General features: G+C 40.7%; 1 pseudogene; it reads right to left on the reverse strand.

Annotated features, from left to right (window-relative positions):
- Positions 1 to 8,489: 8,489 nt before the first annotated feature.
- LOC124507295 (mitochondrial import inner membrane translocase subunit Tim9-like) lies at positions 8,490 to 8,855 on the reverse strand (annotated as a pseudogene).
- Positions 8,856 to 10,015: the final 1,160 nt, after the last annotated feature.

Consider the following 10,015-nt stretch of genomic DNA (forward strand, 5'->3'; position numbering starts at 1 on the left):
CTCCAGGCTCTGAGCTGTCAGCACAGAGCCTGATGTGGGTTTGAACCCGTCAACCATGAGATCATGACCTGAGCCGAAGCTGGACACTTAACTGACTGAGCCATCCTGGTGCCCCCATCTAGTCAGTACATTCTAAATGGGGATTTGAACCTAGGACTACTGGAGGCTCCGAGCCATCGTGTCTGAAGGGCTTCTACGGCTTGTCAACAGATGAATAAATATGGCAAAATTTCAAGACGGCTCAATTTTTTTCTTAACTGTTTTCTCAGTTATACAAAAGAGTGTTTTCAAAAGTAGCATTTGGCATAATTCTCATGTACAATACTATTTTAAGAGATCAAGGCTTGTTTACTGGGAGAAAACTAGTACAGAATTTTGAAGGACTGTTTTGCAAATGATGGATCTATAATCTTGCGGAGAGAAATGGGCAAGCTTTGTTTGTTTGTTTGTTTGTTTAAAGGAGATTGAAGTTTGAGTGTATCTTTGGGGAAAGGGGACCATATTTGATGAATTAGGTAAATTACTGCATGAGTATTACTTAAAAATGAGACTTAGACAATTTGGGTAGCAGAAAATCTTTATCCAGATTTGTAAGGGTTAATCATTTATTATAATATGTGCAGGGCATGCCAAGGAATTCTTCCAAAACATAGGATTTACGGAAGAAATGAGTAACCTAGTTGTCCTCTGAAATTCCTTTTTTAATATTTATTTATTTTGAGAGAGAGAGCGAGCAAGTGAGCATGAGCAAAGGAGGAGCAGAGGGAGAGAGAGAGAGAATCCCAAGCAGGTTCCATGCTCAGCGTGGAGCCCGACGTGGGGCTCTATCTCATGACCATGAGATCATAACCTGAGCTAAAATCAAAATTTGGATGCTTAACTGACTGAGCCACCCAGGCGCCCCTGAAATTCTTATTTTGGGTAGACATCCCCGCATTATGGGTGCTAGAAAAACAAACAAAATCACATACACACACAAACCCAACCAAACAAAAAATGGGTGTGAGGTGCAAATGAAAGGCTAAATAAATTATGATACATACATTAGATGGAATCTGGGTCGTGCCCCACACCCAACTGCCACTCTCATGGGCTCCTGATGTCTCTCTCAAGGCACACGGGCCCAAGCAAGTACGTCAGTGTAAGCCCTACCATGAATCATTTGACTTTACTCAGCATTTTGTTATGGGCTGTAATCAGTGAGCTTATTCCTCCTGGAATTCTCCCACCAAGTCCCATTTCTGAAGCTCTCTTTTGCTAATTTGGCTTGAACTCCCCCTACTGGCATATCCAATTATTATCCCCAATTATTGTGGATTTCACTGTTGCCAAAATCACATGATGTTTGCTAAATATTGAAAAAACTTTTTATTTAATATGTTATGTTGTTAGGATGGCCAGAAGGTGAAAAATAAGAACCTTTTTATACCTTTAACCTACAGGAAACCGCCCATTGCTAATGACTTATGGTATGTGTGTTCATTCCATAATTGTTCAGAACAACAATGCCCTAGACAGCACTCCAAATTAAAGCGCACACCCGGTAGAGTCGTAATTTTTTAGTTCTAATTAACCAATTCTGTCTCCTTGAATGTAAATAACCTCTTCTTACTTTGAGCTTTTGCTATTTAAGAATTACTCCGTACAAATTTTAAAGTAGATTAAAAAACAAATCTCTTCAAATTTATTTCAAAGATAAATGCCTCCTACAAGTCTTGCCATCAGATACTACTCAACAGATCCACTTGTGCCTGAGGCATTATCAGCGATGTGTGGGGGTTGGTAGTTTTTTTTGTTGTTGTTGGTTTTTTTTTTTTTTTCTATTTTATATTCTCTTTTCCCTCTTGTGTTTGAGTAAATGGTGGTGGGTGGATTTGCAGACAGCACCTCTCCCTTCCCTCAGGACTCGATGCAGAGAAGGCAAATGTTCTCTCTGCAGAAACCCTTTCTTTAAAAAGTGGATGGCCCCTTCCTTTCAGGGGGAAGAAATGGGAAAAACAAAATAACAGAATATTGCCATCATCCTTTATAATTGCTTATCATGGGATATGTGTGAATAATAAGAAATATAGATATTGGTCTCTGCCCCCAGTTCCTGACGCAAAAATCCTTGTAAATTAGGTTGCGGTTGCTTGGAGAATCTTTTCTTCTAACACTTAGCCTTTGACCCCAGTCATTGACACAGAGCTCCTCAATCATTTGGGATTTCCTCGCTGATAGCAGTGTCTTTTGTTCCAAAGAGGTGATTATTGGTGGACCCTTGTGGGGACTGGTCACCGGAAAGACCAAGACATGATTAGAAGCTTACAATCTTCAGCCCCACCTTTCATTCACAAGAGAGGGGAGAGAGGCTGGAAATGGAGTTAATAGATGCTTATTAATATCTACCTACTAAGCTTCTATACACATCCCAATAGTATGGGGTTTGGGGACCTTCTAGGTGGGTGAACAAGCCCATGAACTGGGAGAATGGTGCACCTCAACTCCACAGGGAAAGGCTCCTATGCTCAGGACCCTTTCAGCCCTCATTGTATGTATCTCTTCACAGGGCTGTTCACCTGCATCATTTATAGCATCCTTTATTATATAATAAATTGGCAAACTTAAGTGTTACCCTTAGTTCTGTAAGCTGTTCTACAAATGACTGAATCCACAGCAGGGGTTCATGGGAACCTCTGCTTTAAAACCAAGTCAGACAGAAGTTGTGGGTAACATAGGGACCTACTACCTGAGATTGGCAGTAGGGGAAGTAGGGGACAGTCTTGGGAGACTCAGCCCTTAAAACTGGGGGGTTTGCTCTAACTCCGATTAGTGTCAGAACTGAACTGAATCAGGGACACACAGCTGGTGTTGTGGAATTGCTTGAAGTGTAGGAAACCCACACAGCTGGAGGCTGTGCTGAGTGCGGTCATAGTGTGAGAATAAAGGAGAAACACAGGAGTGTGGCTTTCTGATGCAAGAGGTGGTTATTCCGCTCGATGTTTTCCAAAGAGTTTGAATATTACATGAAATGTTTCCTTTGGAAGAAGTGCTTGTAAGGTGTTTTGAATGTCATTGTCCCCATCTTGTCCTTTCTCAAGCAACATGATATCTTAAATTTCTGTTTTCTCCATACTAAAATGTATAAATAAAGAAAGATCATGTGAAACCTATTTCACCCCAGATGATCAAAAGGTCTTATTTCACAAAAATGAATGTAGTTTTAGATGTTGGCTAGAAATCGTGCTTTTCTTCTTTTATTTTTTCCAGTAAAATTGAGACTTCTGTTACAACAAAGACAAGAAGCAAACAATTAAACCCACATGAGAACTTGCTTGAGAAAGTTTTTTTTTTTTTTAAGCAGGCTCAAATATAAAAAATAAAAATCAGCCAACATGCTAACTTTACTGTTGTCCTTTTGCTTAGCAAGATAAAGTGTGCTGATGGCAAATGTTTTAAAAAGAGTGGCCTAAAGAAAACTTTTTTCATGTAGAAGGAATTTCCCCAGAGGCAGAGACACAATCTTAGTCTGGGATCAAAAAACATTATCATAAAACAGACTCCTCTCTGTTTTCACAGAAATTGATGATTATCAAAAGAATTTTAGAATAACTGAGAAAAACTTATGGCCAATAGACCAGAGGATGGAGAAAGGGCAGATGTTTAACTAAATTCCTTTACTTGGGTCATTTGGAGGTTGGGAGGAATTGATTTGTTACATTTGCCTTTAAACTCTCCCTCCTCCTCCTTCTCACATTGCCTTAAATTTTCTGCCCTTGTGTCTTCTGAGGCTAAGAATGAATGAGCTTAGTTGATAATTAGACTAAATGACTCTTCCTTGGGAGTCATTAATCAACAATGCCAGGTTTCTTGGAAGAAGGACTCAACTCAAGAGGACTTTTTTGAATTCTCTGAAAGACAGGCTCTCAAGTCTGTTGAAGGTGATTGGAGAAGAAAGCCTAGCCATTCGGAATGCTTCAGTAAGAACTGTGAAGAACTGAGTAGAAGGGATAGAAGTAGTGGGAAAAGGAAAGCACATGTCTCCTTTTTCTGCTCAGTGAACGTCAAGTGTGTCTCCTTTTCTGTTCAGCATCCATGTTTCGGGGAATTGCCTCTCCTCTATGTCATTCTATATCATGTGGTTGTAGATCTTGAGACCTCAGCCATGACCATGGGCAATGGTGGGTAGATAGGTGTTAGGCACCTGACCCAGCTAAGCCAATCAGCATCTTTCCTGGGACTTGAATCTTTTTTTTTTTTTTAATGACATTTATTGTCAAATTGGTTTCCATACAACACCCAGTGCTCATCCCAACAGGTGCCCTCCTCAATGCCCATTACCAACTTTCCCCTCCCTCCAACCCCCCGTGAACCCTCAGTTTATTCTCAGCTTTTAAGAGTCTCTTATGATTTGGCTCCCTCATTCTCTTTTTTTTTTTAGGGGGACTTGAATCTTTAGTGGAAATATCAGATAGAAGATGGCTTGGAGCTGGGCCACCTGATGGCTGTCCCTGAATTACTATTCCTCTGGTACCTGGGGTGACCCTGCTTCCTGTCCTTCTAGTGGCTGTGGTATTCTGTTCTTCCTTCACAATGCTGAGATTTCACAATGTCCAGAATATTTTCAATAAACACTCCTTTTTTTCCCCCTTAATATAGCGAGGTCAATTCCCACTGTTTACCATTAAAAGAGCCCAACTGATACTTTCAGGTATAACAGCAATTCCTGAATTAAAAACCAAAATTAAATTGAGTGTCTGCCCGAGAATCTATACAGTACTATGGCTACAGATTGTCAGTAGCTGATGTGCACTCCTGGGCTGGCGTTCCGTCCTCTTCAGCTTCTACATCGTGTGGTCCTTGCAGCCCCAGACCTCAGTTAGTAGGACCAGAGAAGTTGGTGAGACAGCCAGACGTAGCACCGTGTTTCCGTGTGTTCTGAGGAACATTAAGAAACACTGAGAAACTCTGTAAACAAATGAACATTGCCTAGCCAAGTAAGATGGAAAAACAACTTACCCTGTGGGTGCTTTGTGGAGATTGACACTGCTCATAAATAGAGTAAAGCCTCTGCTGAGCTGTATGGGAAAGAAAACCGTGAAACTTTGTCTAACCCAGCATTTTCCAAATTTTCTTGACTATAAAATCTTTTCTCCACAAAATGCCTATTAGTATCTCTTGAAACCAGGATGTTGTGAAATCTATTTGGGGAAACACAGGCATAGAGCAATTAGGAAAACTAGGGTTTAGATATTTAAGCATATATTTGGTAGAGTGCTGTCAGGTGAATTTTTGCTTTATTGCCATATTTCCTAAATCAGTATTTCATCTTCAATCATCTGAATTTTTTAAGAAGTTTATTATTTAATTTTGAAAGAGAGAAAGAGATAGAGACAGGCAGAGAGAGAGAGGGAGACAGAGAATCCCAAGCAGGCGTCATGCTGTCAACGCAGAGCCTGACGTGGGGCTCAAACTCGTGAACCATGAGATCATGACCTGAGCTAAATCAAGAGTCGGATGCTCAACCGACTGAACCACCCAGGTACCCCTCATGAAGAACAATTTTGAATCTTAAACACTTGTTATGTAAGAAAAACGACATTGGGCTTAGGCTTTGCAGACATTTAATTGTGTGGAGAGGATATGCATCCTGGATTTTTCCTCCCTGTGCCTGGACATATCTGGTACAGCCATGTAGTGATCATGAGCCAGGGAATGAATGGCTCATTGTGTCTCCTAGAGAGTCTCATTGATGTCTATTGTTCTACTCATCCCTTCCTCCACTTTTTTTTTTTTTTTTGATTTTAGAAAGAGAGAGAGCATGAGTGGGAGAGACAGGCAGAGAGAAAGCGAATAAGAGAATCCCAATCAGGCTCCACCCTCAGTGCAGAGCCCGACTCGGGACTCAAACCCATGACACTGGGATAATGACTTGAGCCAAAATAGAGAGTAAGACACTCAACTGACTGTGCCACCTTGATGCCCCTGTTCTACTCATCCCTTTCTTTTTTTAATTTTAAGTTTCTTTATTTATTTTGAGAGAGAGTACATGTGTGTGTTCACATGAGGGGGAGGGGCAGAGAGAGAGAGGGAGGGAGGGAGAGAGAGAGAGAGAATCCCAAGCAGGCTTTGTGCTGACAGCTCCACCAACTCCAATGCCGGACTCAAACTCAGAAATAATGAGATCATGACCTGAGCCGAAGTCAAGAGTCAGTTGCTTAACCCAATGAGCCACCCAGGTGCCCCTCCACTCATCCCTTAAGTGCCTCAAACTACGCTCATCTTTTGGCCATCTCCTCCTCTTTTATTTCAACTCAGTTCTCCAGTCTATGTTATTGTAAATCTCCATCTCAAATCTTCATCTTTCTCACGAGTGCTGATTTCCAACAGTCTTTTAGGCAGCTCCACATGGATGACAATCGTAATGAAAATGATGATAATAATAGTAATGGAGATAGATAACACTATGAACCTCTTGCTGTGATCCAGGCATTCTGCAAAGCTCCTTATTTTTATTAGCTTATTTAACCCTCACAGGTACTCAGAGGTTAAGTAACTTGTTTAAGATCAAAAAATTACTATATAGTAGATCTGGGACTCAAAACTGTTAATGTTCAAAATTCTTACACAGTTCATCTTGCTGAGTTCCCTAAAATTAGAGATGCCATCCACTAGGCTAGAGCTCTTAAATCCTGCTCTCATGTCCTTGAATTTACAACTGATCAATTTCCAAGAATTTAACGTCAAATCCGTCTTTTCTTCCCACCACTCGTACTGTCCTTGCCTCTAGCGCAGACCTTCCCCACTGCATCACTCCCTGCCTGACAATAACTACTTCACAAAATGACCTGCTTCAAAAGTTTTCTTCTCTAGTGTTCATTCTGCTATCTTATTTTTCCTTAAAAGTTTTTAATTAAAAAAAATTTTTTTTAAAAATTTTGAGATAGAGAGAGAGTGTGAGTGAGAAAGGGGCAGAGAGAGAGGGAGGGAGAGAGAATCTTAAGCAGGCTCCATACTGCCAGTATGGAGCCCTATGCGGGACTTGAGCTCACAGACTGAGATCATGACCTGAGCCAAAGTTGGACGTTCAACCAACGGAGCCACCCAGGCTCCCCTATGGGACATTTCTTTCAAAGGAAGTGAGAAGCCATTGTCAGCTTCATTAACATGGCAATTAATAAATTTTTATTTTGTCTTTATTTTCTGTATGAAAGTAACATACACAAGGTACTGATTAAGCATGAAGTTAGGGGGTGTCTGGGTAGCTCAGTCGGTTAAGTGACTGAGTCTTGATTTTGGCTCGGGTCATGATTTTGCAGTTCGTGAGTTTGAGCCCCACATTGGGCTCCCCACACTGACAGTGTGGAGCCTGTTTGGGATTCTCTCTCTGTCCCTCCCCCACTGTCCTCTCTCTCTCTCAATAAATAAGTAAACTTAAAAAAAAGTATGAAGTCAGAACTCAAGATATCCCATGTGTTATTTTTAGTTTGTTTGTATTAGTGACTTCAATACTTAGTGAGAGAAAAGTTAGTAGTGCAAGCCAATATCCAGGTCTCTTTTCCTTCATGGGAATATAGGACTACAATTTCCAGCCTGTTTGGACCTACACAGAGCCATGTGATGGTTCTGGTCAAGAAAATGTGATGTGTGACAGAGAAAAAGCCAACACATCTCTTCCATTCTCTTCCCCTGACTTAGCGATCATGGAGGAGGCTGCATGCTGAAAACACAGAACCACAAGGTTAAAGCAGCCTGAATTGTTCGTTTGTTTTGTGGCAAGTAATTATTTCATGTATCTGTCAGCAACTTAAGGCAGATATGAATGGACAGGAATACTTGGAGGATGATGTAGACTGAAACACATTTCAACATATCCAGAGTCTAGTTACAATACTCTGGTACCATACAATATCAATATAACTACTCTGTGATATTTCCATTTATTTTACTTTTAATAGAAATATAACTATTCTGTGATATTTCAATTTATTTTACTTTTAGTAATAAAAACATTTTTTCTTATATATGAGTGAAACTATATTTTGCTTTAAAATTAATAGTGACAGTTGAATAAACAATGGTTATTTTTCTAATCAAGTGACCAACCTGCTGAATATTAAGGGCTCGACAAATGTTGCATCTTACTATTTTCATCGAACAAGAGTTTCTATTTTGATTATTCCTGGTAAATGGTAATTTTATTTAAAAATTTTTTTAAAATGTTTATTTATTTTGAGACAGAGAGAGAGAGACAGAGTGTGAGCAGGGGAGGGGCAGAGAGAGAGGGAGATAGAATCTGAAGCAGGCTCCAGGCTCTGAGCTGTGAGTACAGAGCCTGACGCAGGGCTCAGCCCATGAACCATGAGATCATGATCTTAGCTGAAGTCGGGCGCTCAACCGACTGAGCCACTCAGGTGCCCTAGAAATTTTATTTCTTCACTGGTCCATTTGCCAAGCAGTTTAGCAGACAGACAGTTAGATATGGTGGCTTCTGCCTTCAGGGGATTCTATCAGATGAATGCTGGTTTCCAGAACAATAGATGTTGGCAATCTTTTCTTTGAAGTCCATCCATCAGGACTTTTCTATCACAGTTGGCCAAGGGTCCTGCTTTGGCTGCCGGGTTTTCGTTCTGCTGAATATTATATTCCTGAACTCTCATGGATATTCTTTGCATCATTTAAAATATTTTTATAAGCAATGTTCTGAATAGGAGGTCTCATCAGGTTTTATTCCTTTTGTTGTGTGGTCTGTAGCACAGTCCAAAAAGCAGGTTTCTGTAAATTGATTGCAGGTTCTTTTAAAGTAGACCTTATACTGTCTGTTCCAAGAATTCCCGTATACTTCTCTGATCAAATTCTGGTGTTTGTGCAGCCATATTCTTTTTTTAAAAATAAATTTAAAAAGTTTGTTTGTATATTTTGAGAGAGAGAGAGAGAGTGCAAGGAAGGGAGGGGCAAAAAGAGAGAGAGGGAGAGAGAATCCTAAGCAGGCTCCGCACTGTCACTGCACAGCCTGATGTAGGGCTGGAACCCACAAACTGTGAGGTCATGACCTGAGCTGAAACCAAGAGTTGGTCACTTAACCAATGAGCCACCCAAGGTTCCCCTGTGCAGCCATATTCTTTTGATACATTTCTTTGCCACTGTTTCTGATACCTGAGTTTCCTTTCTGTTCTGGAAAAGCACCTGTTTATTCTTTGCTTGAATGTCTCCAGTGAGGCCTGATTTCTTACTTAAGCACAGGCTTTCCCATCCAATACCAGTATGAGGCTGGGATGCTGTACTGCCAGTCGGTTCTGGGGGTGGAAGTTTGGGGTCAGGGCAGACACCAGGCTGCTGGATGGCAGGGAAACTAAATAAAACAGCCTGGATTGTTGAGTCCCCACATGGGAGCACCTACCCTCGAGAGTTGCCAGGATGTACAGTGGTCTTTGCTTGAGTGACAAATAACTTGTCTGTTTAGGCCAGGGAGCTTTTGGATGAAGAATCATTTGGCCTAATCTGATTTATACAGGTGGCATTGATAATTGCTGTCATCAGAGATAAAAGAAGAAAGCCAATAATAGCAGTGGCTAACCCTTATTGGGATTCTCCAGGCTTTGTCCTATGTGCAGGAATGAATTATCTTATTCAACCCCTATAATAACCCACTTAAGAAATGAGGAGACAGAGACGGAGGAGAGATTTCATAACTCACCTAGGGTCACAGAATTCATAAGGTTTAGAGCTGGGATTCAAACATACATCGATCTGATTCCAAGGTTCATTTACTTCCTGCATATGCTGTATGGTCATTTGGCTTACTCACACATATGGAACTAAGTAAATGCAAAGGTAGAACTTGGTTCTAAGGTGTCAAGTGTTCTATTTTTTAAAGGAGCATGGCAGAGTTTGTCTTCTGGGAAATTTCTTTACATTTATACAAACTTTATTTCCTCTGGGGCCAAAGGGGAAATTTCTGGTTCATGTGACCTGCTTTGTTTTTAAGGTAACCAAATATTGGGCACAGAGTAGAATTAGAGCAAAGTCCTTGTAG

This window comes from Lynx rufus, unplaced genomic scaffold (genome assembly GCF_022079265.1).
Source record: "Lynx rufus isolate CCGP_SWC_20201006 ecotype Redwood Valley unplaced genomic scaffold, mLynRuf1.p SCAF_11, whole genome shotgun sequence".
Taxonomy (NCBI): domain Eukaryota; kingdom Metazoa; phylum Chordata; class Mammalia; order Carnivora; family Felidae; genus Lynx; species Lynx rufus.